This window comes from Rhinopithecus bieti, unplaced genomic scaffold (assembly GCF_001698545.2).
Source record: "Rhinopithecus bieti isolate Rb0 unplaced genomic scaffold, ASM169854v2 scaffold_17010, whole genome shotgun sequence".
NCBI classification, from domain to species: Eukaryota; Metazoa; Chordata; class Mammalia; order Primates; family Cercopithecidae; genus Rhinopithecus; species Rhinopithecus bieti.
In genome coordinates, this window is record NW_016808932.1 from 1,353,620 (window position 1) to 1,373,494 (window position 19,875).

Below are 19,875 nucleotides of genomic sequence, written 5' to 3' on the forward strand. Positions count from 1 at the left end.
CAGTAGACAAATGAGTAAACACAATGCGGTCTATCCGTACAATGCAATATTATTTAGCCTTAAAAAGGAAGAAACTTATTTTTTTTGAGACAGAGTCTCTGTCTGTTGCCCAGGCTGGAGTGCAGTGGTGCGATGTCAGCTCACGGCAACCTCTGCCTCCCAGGTTCAAGTGATTCTTCTGCCTCAGCCTCCCGAGTAGCTGGGACTATAAGCCTGCGCCACCATGCCTGGCTCATTTTTTGTATTTTTAGTAGAGACAGGGTTTCACCATGTTGGCCAGGCTGGTCTCAAACTCCTACCCCTAAATGATCTGCCCGCCTTGGCCTCCCAAAGTGCTGGGATTACAGGCATGAGCCACCACGCCCGACCTGGGAGGAGCTTCTGATATATGCTACAACGTGGGTGAACCTTGAAGACAGCATGCTAAGTAAAATGTGCCAGACACATAAGGACAAATACTGCATAATTCCACCAATATGAGATACCTAGAGTAGACAGATTCAAAGAGGCAGAAAGTAGAACAGTGGATGCCTGGGCTGAGGGGAGGGAGAATGGGGAGTTATTATTTATTGGGTATAGACTTTGCGTTTGGGATGATGAAAACATTCTGGAGACGGATGGTGGTGATGGTTGTACAACAATGCAAATGTAATTAATACCACTGATCTCTACACTTCAAAACAGTTAAGATGGTAAATTTTATGTTATGTGTATTTTATCACCATTAAAAAAAAGGCAGGATTCTGTAAGTGAAGAGTTGGCACACTTTTTCTGTACAGGGGCAGATAGTAAATACTTTAGGCTTTGCAGGCTGTTTGGTCTCTGTTGCAGTTACTCAACTCTATCATGTAGCACAAAACCAGCACAGACAATAGGTAAACAAATGGGCATGGCAGTGTTCCAATAAAACTTTATTTATAAAAACAGGTACCTGGCCCAATTTGGCCCATGAACTGTGGTTTACCAAGCCCTGTCTGAAGCTGTGGTATAGAGAGTGATTCTCTTTTTTGAAGCATTGGGAATGCCCTAAAGTGATTGACGTGGAACATATGATTTTACAACAGTCATATTCAAGCTGCTGTGTAGAAACCTAGCTTGAAGACGTAGAATGCATGTTTGAGACCTCTGAGGGTGAAGCAGAGGATAGATGCTTTTCTGATTGGAGTTGGGTTTGATTTGCATGGTTTTGTGACAGCCACAGAGATTGGGGCCTGCTGAAACCTCAAGGTGAAGACATGGGGTAGAGTTCTAGGAAGGCTGGGAGTGCAGGTTGCTAACGTGGAAGGTGGAAGAGGCATTTGGGGTCTGCTTGCTACATTGTCCCCACACTTTGTGCTTCTTCCTGTCCCTTTCCGAGAGTGCACCACCTAGTAAGGCGATACTTGATCATAAAGCCGACTCTCCAGACACATCATCTTTTAATCTGCAATATGGAGGCCAAGTGAGAGAGGCTGCCCTTTGGTTTTTAAATGCGGTCCTTTCCCTAGACCCCTGAAGGATTTATTCTGCCTGGATAGGGCTGAAGGGCCCACTTCTTCAAGATCTTCCAAATTTTGGAATGTGTATATCAGGACCCAGGTGGCGTTAAGCTTTGCCCTTCAGGTTTCTTCTGGCTGAGTTAGCAAGCTCATCACTTTCTCAAGGCTGGTAGTTCCCTGGCCCACCTTGGGGGATGCTGTGGTTCATGGCAAGGAAGCAGTAGAGGAGAGGAACAGAGTGGTCAGTTTGGTCAGTGGAAAGTGCTGTGGGACCACTTAGCCTGAGACCATGCCTCCAGGTTCACAGGGATATCAGGGCAGCAGGCCTGGGGGTGTTAAAAAAACTAAGACATAAACAACAGCAACCTGAATAATGTTGGCAGCAGGGGTCATGGGTAGAGGTGAATTCTGATCAGGATTTATAGAGGAGGTGTTAGTTGAGGTGAGTGCCAATTATTAGACTGGTAACAACAGTCATCATTTACCTGGGTCTGAGGTAGTCCTGATTCTGTCAGGAAGTAGCCTTTTGACCGTGGATTTAACCTCTCTGAATCTTAGCTTTCTCAGCTGTGGACCTAAGAGGTTAGAATACATTTGTGTTTTTAAATTTGTGGTCATGACCCATTCGTGGTTGGTAGCATTATTTTAATGGCTTGTGACCAGCATTAAAAAAATGAAATAGACTAGCCTAGACTAGAGTATATTGGAACACATTGCATATGGGAAGCGTTTTAGTGTTGTTTTGTAAAACTTGTTTTCAGTAAGTACGGGCATACTTCAGAGATCTTGTGAGTTTGGTTCCAGACCACCACGATAAAGATCCTAAAGTGAATGACACAAATTTTGGGTTTCCCAGTACATCGAATAGTTATGTTTTATACCATACTGTAGTCTATTAAGTGTATGATGGCATTATGTCTTAAAAAACAATGTACATACATTAATTTAGAAATACTTTAATGCTAAAAAACACTAATGATCATCTGAGCCTTCAGTGAGCCATACTGTTTGCTGGTGGAAAGTCTTGCTTCGATGTTGATGGCTGCTGACTGATCAGGGTGATGGTTGCTGAAAGTTGGACTGACTGTGACAATTTCTTAAAATACGACAACAATGCAGTTTTCTACATAGATAGACTCTTCCTTTCACAAAAGGGTTCTCTGTAGCATGTGATACCGTTTGATAGCCTAGAAGAACTTCTTTCAAAATTAGAGTCAATCCTTTCAAACCCTGCCACTGTTTTGTCAACTAAGTTTAATATTCTAAAATGTTTGTTGTCAATTCAACAATATTCAAGGCACTTTTACCTGGAGTAGATTCCATCTCAAGAAACCACTTTCCTTGCTCATCCATAAGAAGCAACTCCTTGTCTATTTAAGTTTTATCATGAGATTGCAGCAATTCAGTTATATCTTCAGGCTCCACTTTTAATTCTAGTTCTCTTGCTGTTTCCACCACATCTGCAGTTACTTCCTCCATTGAAATCTTAAAGCCCTCAAAGTTGTCCATGAGAGTTGGAATCAACTTATTCCAAACTCCTGTTAATGTTGATATTTTGACCTCCTTCCGTGAATCACGAATGTTCTTAATGGCATCCAAAATGGTGAATCGTTTCCAGAAGATTTTTTTTTTTTTTAGATGGCGTCTCACTCTGTCACCCAGGCTGGAGTAAAATGGAGCAATCTTGGCTCACTGCAACCTCCACCTCCTGGGTTCTAGCAATTCTCCTGCCTCAGCCTCCTGAGCAGCTGGGATTACAGGTGCCCACCACCATGCCTGGCTAATTTTTGCATTTTTAGGAGAGATGGAGTTTCACCATTTTGGCCAGACTGGTCTTAAATTCCTGACCTCAGGTGATCCACCCACCTCAGCCTCCCAAAGTGTTGGGATTACAGGCGTGAGCCACTGCACCCAGCCTCCAGAAGGTTTTTATTTTACTTTTCCCAGATCCATCAGAGGAATCACTATCTATGGCAGCTATAGCCTTATAAAATGTATTTCTTAAATAATAAGACTTGAAAGATGAAATTACTCCTTAATCCATGGGCTGCAGAATGGATGTATTAGCAGGGATGAAAATCACATAATCTGTTTGTACATCTTCATCAGAGGTTTTGGGTGAGCAGATGCATTGTTGATGAGCAATAATATTTTGAAAGGGATCTTGTTTTTTCTATACAGTAGATATCAACAGTGGGCTTAAAATATTCAGCAAACCATGCTGTGAACAAATGTGCTATCATCCAGGCTTTGTTGTTCCGTTTATAGAGTATAGGCAGAGTAGATTTAGCATAATTCTTAAGAGGCCTAGAATTTCTGGCATGATAAATGAGCATTGGCTTCAGCTTAAAAGTCACCAGCTGTGGTAGTCCCTGACGAGAGTCAGCCTGTTCTTTGAAGCTTTGAAGCCGGGCATTGACTTCATCTCTCTAGCTCTGAAAGTCCTAGATGGCATCTTTGAATATAAGACTGTTTCATTTACGTGGAAAATCTGTTGTTTAGTGTAACCACTTTCATCAATGATCGTAGCTAGATCTTCTAGATGACTTGCTGCAGCTTCTCCATCAGCACTTGCTGCTTCACTGTACTTTTATGTTATGGAGACAACTTCTTTCCACAAACCTTATGAGCCAGCCTCTACTGGTGTCCACATTTTCTTCTGCAGCTTCCTCACCTCTCTCAGCCTTCACAGAATTGAATAGAGTTAGGGCCCTGCTTTGGATTAGGGTTTGACTTAAGGGGATGTTGTGTCTGGCTTGATCTTCTGTCCAGACCACTAAAACTTTCTCCGTATCAGCAATAAGGCTGTTTTATTTTCCTATCATTCGTGTGTTCACGGGAATAGCACTTTTAGTTTCCTTAAGAAAAAGAACTTTTTCTTTGCCTTCACAACTTGACCATTTGGTGTAAGAAGCCTAGCTTTCAGTTCATTTCAGCTTTTGACGTATCTTTCTCACTAAGCATAATCATTTTTAGCATATGATTTAGAGTGAGAGATGTACAACTCTTCCTTTCACCGGAATGCTTAGAGGTAATTGTTGGGTTATTAACTGGGTTAATTTCAATATTGTTGTGTCTCAGAAAATAGGGAGGCCCAGGAAAAGGAGAGGGAGATGGGGAATAGCCTGTTAGTGGAGCAGTCAGAACACATACAATATTGACAGATTTATTTCACTGTCATATGGGCACGGTTTGTGGCACCCCAAAACAATTACTGTAGTTCCATGAAAGATCACTGATCACAGATAACCAAAACAGATGTAATAATAATGAAAAAGTTGGAAATATTGCTAGAATGACCAAAATGTGACACAGAGACGTGAAGTGAGCTTGTGCTGTTGGAAATGTGGCAGCGAGAGGTTTTCTCAGTGCAGAGTTGCCACAAAGCTTCAATTTGTAAAAAAATGTGATGTCTGCAAAGTACAGTAGAGTGAAGTGCAATACAACAAGATATGCCTGTATGTCCTTTTCTTTTTCCCCCGCTGGAGGCTTTTCCTACTCTGAACAGCTTTGATTGGTAGAATAAGCCCCATCAGGGAGTAGGTGAGAAGATTTGAGAAGCCTTTGCCCTCTATTCTGTGAAATGTAGCCAGAGACAGTTCCAGAGCTATTCTGTGCATTTGGGTTCCAGTTATCTCTCTTTCATGTCTGGTTTCTTCTCTCCTTCACCCCGTAGTCCTGCTGGGACCCATCTCTGTGGCTAACTTGGTGGTATTCAGTCTGCTTTTATTTCCTCTGAATGGAATGAATCTGAGTTTCAGCAGTCACAGATCTTTGTGAACAGGTTCCAAAGCTTTCAAAACTGTTCCTTCCTGTGATTTTTCAAGTACACAATACCAAAGGAGGTCTTGGGTTGGAGGAAGGTTAGGATGGCTATTTTTTTTTTTTTTTTTTTTTGGAGATGGAGTCTTGCTCTCTGTTGCCTAGGCTGGAGTGCCAATGGCGGCGACCTCCAGGCTCACTGGCCTCCGGGCCTCCCGCAGTCAGTGATTCTCCTGGCCTCAGCCTCCCAAGTAGGCTGCGGATTACAGGCCCACCCACCACACACCAACCTAATTTTTTTTTCTTTTTTTTTTTTTTTTTTTGAGATGGAGTCTCACTCTGTTTGCCAGGCTGGGAGTGCAGGGTGCACAATCTCAGCTCACTGGCAACCTCTGTCTCCCGGTACAGCCAATTCTCCTGCCTCAGCCTCCTGAGTAGCTGGGATTATAGGCACGTGCCATGACACCCCGCTAATTGTTGTATTTTTTGTAGAGATGGGATTTCACCATGTTGATGAGGCTGGTCTCAAACTCCCGACCTCAGGTGATCTGCCCGCTTCGGCCTCCCAGAGTGCTGGGATTACAGGCATGAGCCACCATGCCTGGCCGAGGAAGGCTATTTTTCAGGCCCTTTATCCTTGGCGCTCTCAGGCACACCCATGTTGGTGTTTATCAGATGATCTGTTTGGGTTTTCCTCCTGTCCCCAGTAGTATCTCACGCGTCTTTTCAGAATGAGCATGACAAGAATACAAGAATATATTAGCCATAGCATGTCTGTCATCTCCACTGGGAGATTTGCCATCTAGGTGTGTTGAAATATGTTAGAATTGCTATGATTAGTCTAATCAAAGCCATTTCCCCTGTTTTATGTTCATTCTCAAAGAACTGTTTATTTTCTTCTTTTCCTTTCTTTTTATTTTTGCATTTAAGTATGTGGTTTTATTCCTCTGGCATTCCTAAAACACACACACACACACACACACACACACACCACACACACACACACACAGGCGCACACGCTCTATACTTTACCCGGTAAAAGTAACGATTGATTATTGTGGAAGTTGAAACAACTTTGGAAATGTGATGAAGAGAGTGGGAAGTGTGTGCCGAGGTTCTTGTTTTCTTTCTTCTTCTTCTTTTTTTCTTTTAACTTTCATTTTAAGGTCATGGGTACAAGGGCAGGTTTGTTACATAGGTAAACTTGTGTCATGGGGGTTTGTTGTACAGATTATTTCATCATCCAGGTGCCTAGTACCCATTGGTTATTTTTCTTGATCCTCTCCCTCCTCCCACCCTCCACCCTCCGGAAGGCCCTAGTGTATGTTGTTCACCTCTATGTGTCCATGGGTTCTCATCATTTAGCTCCCACTTAAAAGTGAGAACATACGGTATTTGGTTTTGTGTTCCTGTGTTAGTTTGCCAAGGATAATGGCTTCCAGCTCCATCCCTGTTCCTGCAAAGGACATGATCTTGCTCTATTTTATGGCCGTATAGTATTCCATAGTGTGTATATACCACATATACTTATATACATAGATACACATAGAGCATGAATTCTCAATGGGGCTGAAATCACCTCCGAGGGGACAAAAATTGGTTATTGGGGGAAGGCAGGAAAAATCTTGGATTTTTACAATAGTTTGTGCCTCTCCTTCACAAGGAGCCACCATATGTAAACAGAGATACACCATATCTGTGTTTATGAAAATTTCATTGGAGGTGGCGGATGGAGATTAGGAACCACAAAACCTAAAAAGGTTCCCAAAGGAGCCATAATAGAAAACAGGTTGAGAAACAGTGACATAGCTTATGGATTTAATCCTATAAATGTAGTTAGCCATAGGCGTGGGGAGTTACCAAAAATCTCTCTGATATTCTTATCAGACTTCGTTTTCCCTCTGGCTCTGTGGCCATACTTAGAAGGGCAAACAGGCACTGATTCCTTATAGTGAACTGTTCGGAAAATTAAGAGGAAATGATCTCAGGGATTCTGGTTATCTTGATCTTCATCCCAAGGATCCCACACCCACGACCACGTTGTTGGGGGAAGAAAGATCCTAACAATTCTTATGTGTGCAATGATTTGTATGTCTTCAGATTTTCTCATTTGTCTGCCCATGACACAAATGGCTTGTTCTTTTCAGAAGATCTGAAAAGATAAACTGCATTGCTGTAAACTGAATTACATTTTAAATGTGCAGGAGAAGCTCAGTATTAAAAAGGAATCCTATCACATATATATTTTTTCAAATCCTTGTTAAAGGTGATTTTTCAATTATAATTTTAATTACAGAAGTAATTTGCAGATATATCTTTATTTTGAAAATACAAGCAAAATAAAATGTAAGCAATAGATGGTAAAATTCCCTGTTTCCCTTGTCATGGAGAACTACTATAACTGCTATTAATACTTTGATATAAATCCTTGTGTGCATTTATTCATGTTTGTAGGTATGTATGAAATATGTCTAGTTCCCTTTCTTCATTATTGGAACCACACTATATGCTTTTATTAATGTGACATGCCTTTATTAGTCCTGCACAAATACAAATATTCCGTTGATGACCTTTTCACAATTTATTTTCTTTGGAAATTCTTCTGTTTTCCCCAAAGCACATCTAGAACATTCCTTGGTACATGTCTCTGTGTTCAGACCTGTGTAGTTTATGAGTGAACACATTTCACCTCCACACTTACGGAGCAGTATGTCAACAGCTTCAGCTGGCCTGTGAGCAGAGAGAACCAGGCTGGATAAGAGCCACAGAGTATGTGTTTATTACACCTTCACTCAAACCCCATTCTCTCTGTTCCAACTAATTCAGATTTTGTGCATGGCCTAGGCTATATCATTTGCTGTTTGCATGGAAACAGGCTTGGCCTAACAGATTCATTATGTAAATAAGATTTCAGAAGGTATATTTTTGTCTGTTTTAGAAAACGAATTAGGTTTAAGTGCTTAAACTCACTAGCACACACCTACAAATCATTGTGCTAATTATTACAACGATCTCTAATGTATTTATAAGGGCAAGAGAGGGAAGACTAGTCTGTGGGTAATAGCATATTAATTAAAATAGGAAGACTTCTGCCGTACTCATTTTGTAATTCCTTTTATGCTAACTAAGACACACTCAGCACTGTACTGACTTAAGAGGGTGCAGGCAGCATTGGGCATCTCTTCTGTGGGTCCTCAGGGGCCATTCTTTTTGTCCCCTACCTCCAAGTGGCAGTTCAGGTACAAAGACTCACATTAAGCACATGTGGGAACTATCCTGTCTTATGGGACAATAGCTGTTGTAACAACTCTGTCTTCATGGCTGCCAGGGTGTCTGCAGGGGACATGCCCTGTTACAACAGTCGTGCTGCTTAAGGACTCCCAAAGCTGTGGATTCCTCATCAGATATTTCAGATTCATTCCATGAGCTCCCAGTCCAGATGCAGTCTACCAACAAGAGGCAATTTGATGAGCACTGTGGCCCACTAACACAGTGATGTTTCCTGTTTATCAGGTTCAGCAGATCAGAGCTAGAAAGTTAACCCAGGGTTAAAGTCTCATGCAGAAGAGGAAGAGATTGTGTTAATCCTTTACATACAGTGTGTTAGTCAGTTCTCACACTGCTAATGAAGACATACATGAGACGGGGTAATCTATAAAGGAAAGAGGTTTAATGGACTCACAGTTTAGCATGGCTGGGGAAGCCTCAGGAAACTTACAATCATGGCAGAGAGGGAAGCAAACACATCCTTCTTCACATGGCAGCAGCAAGGAGAAGTGCAGAGCGAAGGTGGGAAAAAGCTCCTTATAAAACCATCTACTCTCATGAGAACTCACTCACTATAATGAAAACAGGATGGGGGAGACCGCCCCCATGATTCAGTTATCTCCACCTGGTCTGTCCCATGACACGTGAGGATTATGAGAACTGTAATTCCAGATGAGATTTGGGTGGGGACACAGCCAAACCGTATCACACAGCTTCACATGTACTCCTATGTTCATTGCAACACTATTCACAATACCAAAGACATGAAATCAATCTAGGTCCCCATCCATGGTGGATCGGATAAAGAAAATGTGGTACATATATGCCATGGAATACTGTACAGCCATAACAAGAACAAAATTTCGCCCTTTGCAGCAACATGGATGCAGCTGGCGGCCATTATCCTAAGCGAATTAACACAGGAACATAAAACCAAATACCACATGTTCTCACTTATCAGTGGGAGCTACACATTATGTACACATGCACATAAAGATAGAAACAGTGGACACTGGGGATAACTAGACAGGGATGAGAAGGGAGAGGGACAAAGGCTGAAAACCAGACTATTGGGTACTATGCTCATTAACTGAATGACGGGTCAATCATTCACATTAGCATCACTGCTAGTTCACATTAGCAACCCTGCACATTAGCATCACTCAATACACCCATGTAACAAACCTGCACATGTACCTCCTGAACCTAAAATGAAAGTTGAAATTATAAAAAATTGAAATTAAAATTAAAAAATAGAAATCTTATAATGTAGACTTGTCACCAGTTCATGTTGAATATCTTATTTTGAATTGATGAGATCTTTCACAAGGTATAATTTATATTAATAGTATTATATGTATATATACATATTCTGTAACATGACATAATTATTTCTAGTAAAATTTATGCTCCTGAGAAATTTTTGCTGCGTAAGAAATTCTTTTTTTTTTTGAGACTGAGTCTCACTCTGTCACCCAGGCTGGAGTGCAGTGGCGCGATCTTGGCTCACTGCAACCTCTGCCTCCTGGGTTCAAGCGATTCTTCTGCCTCAGTCTCCTGAATAGCTGGGATTACAGGTATGTGCTACCATGTCTGGCTAATGTTTTTGTATTTTTAGTAGAGACGGGGTTTCACCTTGTTGGCCAGTCTGGTCTCGAGTGCTAGGATTCAGGCATCAGCCATCGCGCCTGGGCAGAAAGTTCTATTTAAGCCCCCAGATTCCCATTCAGCATTGACCTAGTACCCGCTATCCTGGATTCCAGGCCCTCTTCCTTAGCTCTGGAGCAAGAATCGGTCCTTATCCTCTTAAAGACCCTGCCCTAGCCTCCCTTAAGACCATGCCACAACCCCCTAGCTGCTGAATCTTTCAGGCCGGTGATGAGAGATTTAGTCCAGTAAGGCTCATTTAAAGTATGTTTGGCTTTCTAAATATCGAATGGACTATCTTTTGGTGTTTGCCCCAGAGGCTTATACAGACAGCACTAATGAATCATCTATCGTCACATTCCTATTGAAACAGCAGCTCTGAAGTTCCACAATGGAAAATTAGCTCAAGAATGTGCTTCTTGATGAATTTTTGTGGTGAAGTATTCTGTGGGTTGGGTAACAGAGTATTTAGTTTGCAGTCCCTTATTATTTACAAGGAACAAACTGATGATATTATGCTGGTGAGATTTTTTTCCTATGTTGTGTCGAGTCCTTTGACTTACCCAGTGCCTGCCTTCCTCTCTTGTTATTTGTTTTCAAGGAGTTGAGAATTTCCTAGGAGGTGTTTTAGAAGGACCTCAGGGTGAACCCCACCTTGGCTACTAATTAGCCTTGTGACTGCAAATAAGTCACTGAGGAATTGATGCTCCAGCAGCGTGGAGACTGTGTCTGCCCACTTCTCAGAGCTGGTGAGGTCCCCTCATACTCCCGAGCCCTACTCAGGATGTCACCTGCAGCTGTGGTGGGCAGTTTCTGTACACACCGAGGGCTTCCCATGCCAAGCACCTGTGTCTCAGCCTGGGAGGTTTTGTTTGTTTGTTGCCAGTGGAGCATGTTCAATCTGAGTGCAGGGCAGGCTGGAAATGTCAGGGGCTTGCTGTTGTCCTTGGGAACAATCTTCAGCTGGTGAAGGACAAGAGCTAGTGCATAAATATGCCCTCAGAGGGCCCGTTCTGCTGTGCGTTCTATACCCCTCCTGAAGGCTTCCCGGAGGGGCAGCCTCAATTGTCCCCAAAGGCGTTCCCCATAACACCCTTTATGGGCTATGTTTTCTCCCCTGCCTCACCTCTCCGTCTCCTCATCCTGCTGCTAGGATCACCTCTCAAATGTATTACATGGACCCCAAACCTTGCTTTAGGGTCTGCTTTTGAGGGAACCCAAATTAAGACAGAGATAAAGGTCATCATAAATATAATTGCATTAAGCTCTTACACAGCTATATAGACACATTTTCACTAACACAAAAGTTTTCTTGATTGATTGGTTATTAGAATATCAATGATAGCTGTCACTTATGGAAAGCTTATTGTATGCTGTTACTTTGCATGGTTTAATTTATTTGTATTTTACTATTTTATTTTAATTGACAAATAATTGTACATATTTATGGAGTACAGTGTAATGTTTTTATATATGTATACATTATGGAATTATGTAAGTCAAGCTAATTAACATATCTATCATCTTACATTCTTATCTTTTTTTTGTGATGAGAGTATTTCAAATTTACTCTCAGCGGTTTTGAAATATGTGGTATATTATTTTAACTAAAGTCACCATGCTGTGCAATAGATCTGAAAAACTTATTCCTCCTAACTGAAACTTTGTACCCTTTAACCACTATCTCCCCATTCCACACTCTCCTTCCTGCCAGCTCCCGGTTACTACCATTCTACTCTCTATTTTTGAGTTTGACTTTTCAAAGTGAGATTATGCAGTATTTGTCTTTCTGAGACTGATTTGTTTCACTTTGCCTAGTATCCTCCAGGTTCACCCACGGTGTCACTGATAACAGGGTTTCCTCTTTCTTTAAGGCTAAATAGTACTCCATTGTGCATACATATACCACATTTTCTTTATCCCTTCATCCATTGATGGATTCTTAGGTTGATTCAATGTCTTGGCTATTGTGAATAATGCTGCAATAAATATGGTAGTGCAGATATCTATTTGACATACTGATTTCAATTGCTTTTGATACATACGCAGTAGTAGGATTTCTGAATTTTATGGTAGTTCTATTTTTAGTTTTTTGAGGAACCTCCACACTGTTTTCCACAATGATTGTACTAATTTACATTCCCACCAACAGTGTACAAGGGTTCCTTTTCCCCACATCCTCTCTATGACTCGGTAATTTTGTCTTTTTGATAAAAGCCATTCTGACAGGTATGAAGTGAGATCTCATTGTGGTTTTAGTTTGCAATTCCTTGATGATTAGTGATGTAGAATATTTTTTCATAAATCTGTTGGTCATTTGCATGTTTTCTTTTAAGAAATGTCTATTCAACTTCTTTGCCCATTTTTAATTAATTTTTTTTATTTTACTTTAAATTCCGGGATACATGTGCAGAATGTGCAGGTTTGTCACACAGGTATACATGTGCCACGGTGGTTTGCTGCACCTGTCAACCCGGCATCTAGGTTTTAAGCCCCACATGCATTACATATTTGTCCTAATGCTCTCCCTCTCCCATCCCCCACCCCCCGACAGGCCCCAGTGTTGTTGTTCCCCACCCTGTGTCCATGTGTTCTCATTGTTCAGCTCCCACTTATGAGTGAGAACATGTGGTATTTGGTTTTCTATTCCTGTATTAGTTTGCTGAGAATGATGGTTTCCAGCTTCATCCATGTTCCTGCAAAGGACATGATCTCATTCTTCTTTATGGCTGCATAGTATTCCATGGTGTATATGTGCCACATTTTCTATGTCCAGTCTATCATTGATGGGCATTTGGGTTGATTCCAGGTGTTTGCTATTGTGAATAGTGCTGCAATAAACATGTGTGTGCATGTGTCTTTATGGTAGAATGATGTATAATCCTTTGGGTATATACCCAGTAATGAGATTGCTGGGTCAAATGGTATTTCTGGTTCTAGATCCTTGAGGAATCGCCATACTGTCTTCCACAATGATTGAACTAATTTACACTGCCACCAACAGTGTAAAAGTATTCCTGTTTCTCCACAGCCTCACCAGCACCTGTTTCCTGACTTTTTAATAATCACCATTCTGACTGGCGTGAGATGGTATCTCATTGTGTTTTGATTTGCATTTCTCTGATGATCAGTGATGATGAACTTTTTTTCATATGGTTTTTGGCTGCATAAACATCTTCTCTTGAGAAGTATCTGTTCATATCCTTTGCCTACTTTTTGATTTTTTTTTTCTTGTAAATTTGTTTAAGTTGCTTGTACGTTCTGGATATTAGACCTTTGTCAGATGGGTAGATTGCAAAATTTTTCTCCCATTCTGTAGTTTGCCTGTTCACTCTGATGCCAGTTTCTTTTTGCTGTGCAGAAGCTCTGTAGTTTAATTAGATCCCAGTTGTCAAATTTGACTTTTATTGCAATTGCATTTGGTGTCTTAGTCATGAAGTCTTTGCCCATGACTATGTGCTGAATGATATTGCCTAGGTTTTCTTCTAGGGCTTTTATGGTTTTGGGTTTGGCATTTAAGTCTTTAATCCATCTTTAGTTAGTTTTGGTATATGGTGTAAGGAAGGGGTCCAGTTTCTGTTTTCTGCATATGGCTAGCCAGTTTTCCTAGCACCATTTATTAAATAGTGAATCTTTTCCCCATTGCTTGTTTTTGTCAGGTTTGTTGAAGATCAGATGGTTGTAGATGTGTGGTGTTATTTCTGAGGTCTCTGTTCTGTTTCATTGGTCTATATATCTGTTTTGGTACCAGTACCATGCTGTTTTGGTTACTGTAGCCTTGTAGTATAGTTTGAAGTTAGGTAGCGTGATGCCTTCAGCTTAGTTCTTTTTGCTTAGGATTGTCTAGGCTATAAGGGCTCTTTTTTGGTTCCATATAAAATTTAAAGTAGTTTTTTCTAATTCTGAGAAGAAAGTCAATGGTAGCTTGATGGGAATAGCATTGAATCTATACATTACTTTGGGCAGTAAAGTCATGTTCATGATATTGATTCTTCCTATCCACGAACATGGAATGTTTTTCCATTTGCTTGTGTCCTCTCTTATTTCCTTGAGCAGTGGTTTGTACTCCTTAAAGAGATCCTTCACATCCCTTGTAAGTTGCATTCCTAGGTATTTTATTCTCTTTGTAACAGATGTGAGTTCATTATTTGGTTCTCTACTTGTCTATTGTTGGTGTATAGGAATGCTTGTGATTTTTGCACATTGATTTTGTATCCTGAGACTTTGCTGAAGTTGTTTATCGACTTAAGGAGCTTTGGGGGCTGAGATAATGGGGTTTTCAAAATATAAAATCATGTCATCTGCAAACAGAGACAATTCAACATCCTCTCTTCCTATTTGAATACCCTTTGTTTCTTTCTCTTGCCTGATTGCCCTGGCCAANCCATTTGCTTGTGTCCTCTCTTATTTCCTTGAGCAGTGGTTTGTACTCCTTAAAGAGATCCTTCACATCCCTTGTAAGTTGCATTCCTAGGTATTTTATTCTCTTTGTAACAGATGTGAGTTCATTATTTGGTTCTCTACTTGTCTATTGTTGGTGTATAGGAATGCTTGTGATTTTGCACATTGATTTTGTATCCTGAGACTTTGCTGAAGTTGTTTATCGACTTAAGGAGCTTTGGGGCTGAGATAATGGGGTTTTCAAAATATAAAATCATGTCATCTGCAAACAGAGACAATTCAACATCCTCTCTTCCTATTTGAATACCCTTTGTTTCTTTCTCTTGCCTGATTGCCCTGGCCAAAACTTCCAATACTCTGTTGAATAGGAGTGGTGAGAGAGGTCTTTGCCCGTTTTTAAAATGAGCTATTTGGTTTCTTGCTATGGAGTTGTTTGAATTCCTTATATATTTTGGATATTAACCCCTTATCAGATGTATGATTTGCAAATATTTTCTCCCACTCCATAAGTCGTTTGTTCACTCTGTTGATTGCTGTGCAGAAGCTTTTCAGCTTGATGTAATCCCATTTGTCTATTTTTGCATTTGTTGCCTGTGCTTTTAGAGTCATATCATGGTTTATTTTATTTAGTCCTGAAAGTCCCATTTTATAGGTGAGAAAAGAGACTGTAAGAGAGTATACCTTGTCTAAGTTCATTTACACTAAGGATCAGAGGGGATTCTGTTTTACCCAAAGTCTATGGCAGCGTTGTGGTAGGGGTAGGGCAGGGGCTTTGGACCCAGGTGGCCTGGGTTTGCCTCCTCTTTTCACCCTTCCTGATTGTGTGACCCTGTGCATGTCACTTACCCTCTCTGAGCCTTGGTTTCCTCATCTATATAATGAGGCTCATGACAGCACTTAGTTCATAGTTTTGTTGGGGGGAGTTACATGACACAGAGTAAATGCTGAATTAGTGCTGCCAATTGTCATTATTTAAAAAATATTATTCCTATTTGTTATTCAGAATCTGTGAATATAACCTTGGTTTTTAGTAGGTTTCCTGCAGGAGAGTGATCAGTTAATCAATAACACTGTGGAGGATAGGAGAAAGGACCTGATAGAACCCCCAATGCTTTTAAGGAGCTTCAAGTCTAGTTTAAGAAAACAAGAGATATTTATTGTTAAGATGTGAAGTTAATAACGGATCAAGCATGAAAACAGATTTGGAAGTAGAGAAAAACTTACAGATTTGTTGCCTCCACCCCCAGGCTCTAAGTGCTTCCATGCAGGGCAGCTGTCAGTGGCCGCAGAGTGATGGATTGCTTTCCTTTGTTCCTGCCCTTCCTGCTGGCCAACTTAGAAAACCTCTCAGCTAGATCTTGGACCCTCTATAAACAAAGTTCTAGGTTGGAACCATGGAGAATCTCTTATCAGGCTTTAATTCAGGGATTCCTTTCATTTCCTTTCTTCGGGAAGGAAAGGCTCATAAAGGCTTATGTCTACCAGCCAACAGTTTTTAACCCAGTTACAGTTGTGATGGGTCCTGGTACCCAGAACACATGGGTACGTGGGAAGATTATCATTCTATGTTCAAGGAGGCAGGGAACTAAAAGTTTTTAAATACATAGGATGGGCCTGTTACTCCACGTATTTTAGGGTAATTGATTCTCACAGTAAACAGGAAAGGTAGTTATTATTAGCCCCATTTTATGGATGAGGAAACTGAGGCTCAGAAAGGTTGACCAGTGTCATGAAGCTTTTCAAACAGCAGAGGCAGGCACGATGGAAACCCAGCCTACCACCAGAGGTCTTTCCACTGTGCCATGATAGGTGGGGCTTATGCCAACTAGACAGCACAGAAATCAAATGCTATAGGAATCAGATGGAAGAGAGAGCATGCAGGGCTTGTGTGCTGGCTTGGGACCAGTGACAGAACCACCAGGAGTGGTGAGAATGAAGTGAAGGGAGCTGAGAATTCATGGGGTGCCCTTGGCACCTCCCTGATCATCATCTTGGCTTGGAATCTGGAGGCCAGGGATTGAAAGCAGCCAGGCATTGAAGAATCTTCTGCTTCTCTCTCTCTCCTCTAGAACAGAAAGGACTTCACCTCGCATTGTTTAATGTGCCTGGTGATTGGTTAAGTGCATCTGAGGTCCTTGCCACTAGAATGCATTTGTCTACCAATGACAGAAAAGCAGAGTAGTGTAAAGGTTCAGGGCATAGGCAATAAAGCTGAACAGATCCCAGCCATGCCACCCATTGGCCAAATTTCCTTGGAAAACTGACTTGTCTGAGCAATAGTTTCCTTCTCTGCAAGGTAGAGATCATTATAGCAGTTATAGTATAATTGTACTGTGATTCTTTAAGAGAATGTTGAAGATTTACTGCAGTGAGTGTATAAATGTGTGTGTGCGTACACGCCTGTGTGGAATATATTCACAGAAATCATTGTGCATATTGTGCCACAGCATAGTTCATGTTCTGGAAAACCTCAAGTCAAAGAAGGAGACCTTTGCTGCTTTCTCTCCATTTGTCATTTGGTTGTCCGTGTTTATGGTCTTCCCATTTCCCTCCAGGAGCACATTAAGCAAGGCTGCAGTGGCAGTAGAATGGGAATCCCAAGACAGATCGTGCCATTGCCATTTAAAGAAATGGAGGGTGATCAAAGTCCTGGTTAATGAAGACAAAGTACACTTGCTTCTTTGGGAAGAGTCAGTAATGGGGAGTTGGGCTGAAAGCCTGAACGGTATAATGAAGAGTTCTTGTTGGCAGGCTTATTTTTGTGTTTAGTTGTTTAACATGGATAGTGATTGGCGAATTGGATTGTATGAGAGCAGCAGGCCCTTGGCCTGATGAAGCTGGAGGTCGGATGCTCTTGGCAGGGCATGTTCTAGCTAGGTGGTCATCTGTGATGGGACTCTTTCAGTAGTTTATATAGGCAATGGATACATGGGATGGTCCCAGGAAAGCGCTCACCAGACTAACCACACTGTGTAGAGGTGGAGATGTTTATCATTCACATCCTGACCGCAGTTTTAGGTGCAGTGACTCAATGATGTGTGGATTTCTTCATGACGTAACTATTCTTGCAGAGAGGATGGTGGCTTTTGCTAAGAGGAGAGGGTTTCTGAATGACAAGTCTTCTTTTTCTGCTCTACTCCTGTCTAATTTTTAAAGATTCAAATTCAAGGTTGGTTAAGCCTTCAAAATACTTAGCAGGGAAAAGTTTGGAACCCCTACCTCTTTAAAATTGTTTTTGACATTATTTCAGACTTGCAAAAAAGTTGCAAAAACATTACAAAGAATTCCTTTCTAATTCCCTTCACCCAGATTCCCAAATGGTCATATTTTATTATACCCACTTTACCCTTTTATCTATCTGTTCATCTCTCTGCCCATCCATCCATCCACCCACCCACCCATCCACCCACCCATCCATCCATCCATCCATCCATCCATCCATCCATCCATCCATCCATCCTATCCATCCATATGTTTTCTGAACCATTTGGGATTCAGTTGCAGATATAATGCCCCCTTACTCCTAACTTCTTCAGAGAATATTTTCTAAAGTCAGGAACATTCTCTTAAAGAACCACAGTACAATTCTCAGAATCAGAACATTCACATTGATGAAAATAAAAATAAAAGACTGTGATCTAATCTCCAAACTTATTTAGATTTCAGTTGTCCCAGTAATGCCCTTGATAGTGAAAGAAAAATCCACATTATGCAATGCATTCAGTTATCCTGACCCCTCAGTTTCCTTTAATCAGGAACAATTCCTGAGACTTGCTTTCTTTTGTAGACTATCTTTCAACTTGTTTTTTTCCTTATGATTAGATTAGATTTCCTCATAATGATTCAGGTTATACAGTTTTCACAGGGATGCCATAGAAGCGATGTGGTATTCTTCTCAGTGCATCACAGCAGGGAACACCTGTCCATCTGACCCATAACTGGTGATACTGTGATCATTTGGTGAAGGTGTTGTCTGCCACATTTCTTCACCGTCCAGTTATTCTTTCACCAGTTGAAATGAATAAGTATCTTGTGAGGAGGTATTTTTAAACTACATAAATATTCTGTTACTCCTCAAAATTTCACTATGAGTTTTAGCATCCACTGATGATTCTTTCCTGAATCAATTATAAGTATGATGCTTTCCAAATGGTGATTTTCAAATTCTGTCATTTCTTCCACATTTACTAGTTAGTTCTACTGAAAGGATGACCTTTCCCTTCTCCCTCTTTATTTTTAATAATAATAATGATAATAATACTGTTTTTCTCAGAGACTGGGGTCTTTCTCTGTCAGGACCAGGAGTTTAAGATCAGCCTGGGCAACACAGGATAGAGTGCAGTGGAACAATCATAGCTCACTGTAATCCCCACTTCTGGACTCAAGAGGATGTTTGAGGTTTTTTGTAGTGATGTGGTTTGTATTGTGTGTTTGTATGTTTGTTTTTAAAAGATAGAGTCTTGCTCTGTCGCCTAGGCTGGAGTGCAGTGGTGCAATCCTAGCTCACTGCAATCCTAGCTCACTGCAGCCTCGACATCCTGGGCCCGAGTGATCTTCCTGCCTCAGCCTCCTGAGAGCTGGGACTTGACAGGTGTGCACCTTTAAGCATGTTGCCATCTTTCTTAGGATGTATCCTTTAACCTTGACCATCAAGTAAGTTTTCAGAGATAGAAGTGTGAATAAGTGGTATGACAGCTATATCTTTCCCTCCTCACTACTTCCTTTTAATCTCAGATGGATGATGAGATAGGGGATTCAATGAGTGGATAAAGAAATTGTGGTGTGTGTGTGTATGTGTATATATATGGTGGAATACTTCTCAGCCATAAAAAGGAATGAATTAATGGCATTCGCAGCAACCTGGAGGGAACTGGAGACTATTATTCTAAGTAAAGTAACTCAAGAATGGAAAACCAAACATTGTATGTCTCACTCATAAGTGGGAGCTAAGGTATGAGGATGCAAAGGCATAAGAATGATACAATGAACTTTGGGAATTCGGGGAGGATGGGTGGGAGGGGAGTGAGGGGTAAAAGACTACATTTGGGTTCAGTGTATACTGTTGGGTGATGGGTGCACCAAAATCTCACAAATCACCACTAAAGAACTTACTCAGGTAAGCAAATACCACCTGTTCCCCAAAAGCCTATGGAAATAAGAAATTAAAAAAAATGAAAATAAAAGCTTTTCTAAGAGTGAAAAAAAAAAAAACCAGTAACACCCAAAATACATCAGTCCAACCACATGCCTGAGCTACCTCCTGCTACTCTTCTCTGAGTTTGTGCCTTGGCTGAGATTGGGAGGTCTATTTCAACTCCCA

General features: G+C 41.1%; 1 protein-coding gene across 3 annotated transcripts in view; it reads left to right on the forward strand.

Moving 5' to 3' along the window:
- KSR2 (kinase suppressor of ras 2) overlaps nt 1-19,875 on the forward strand; it is a 516,345-nt gene that overhangs the window by 214,003 nt on the left and 282,467 nt on the right. The window lies entirely within an intron of this gene.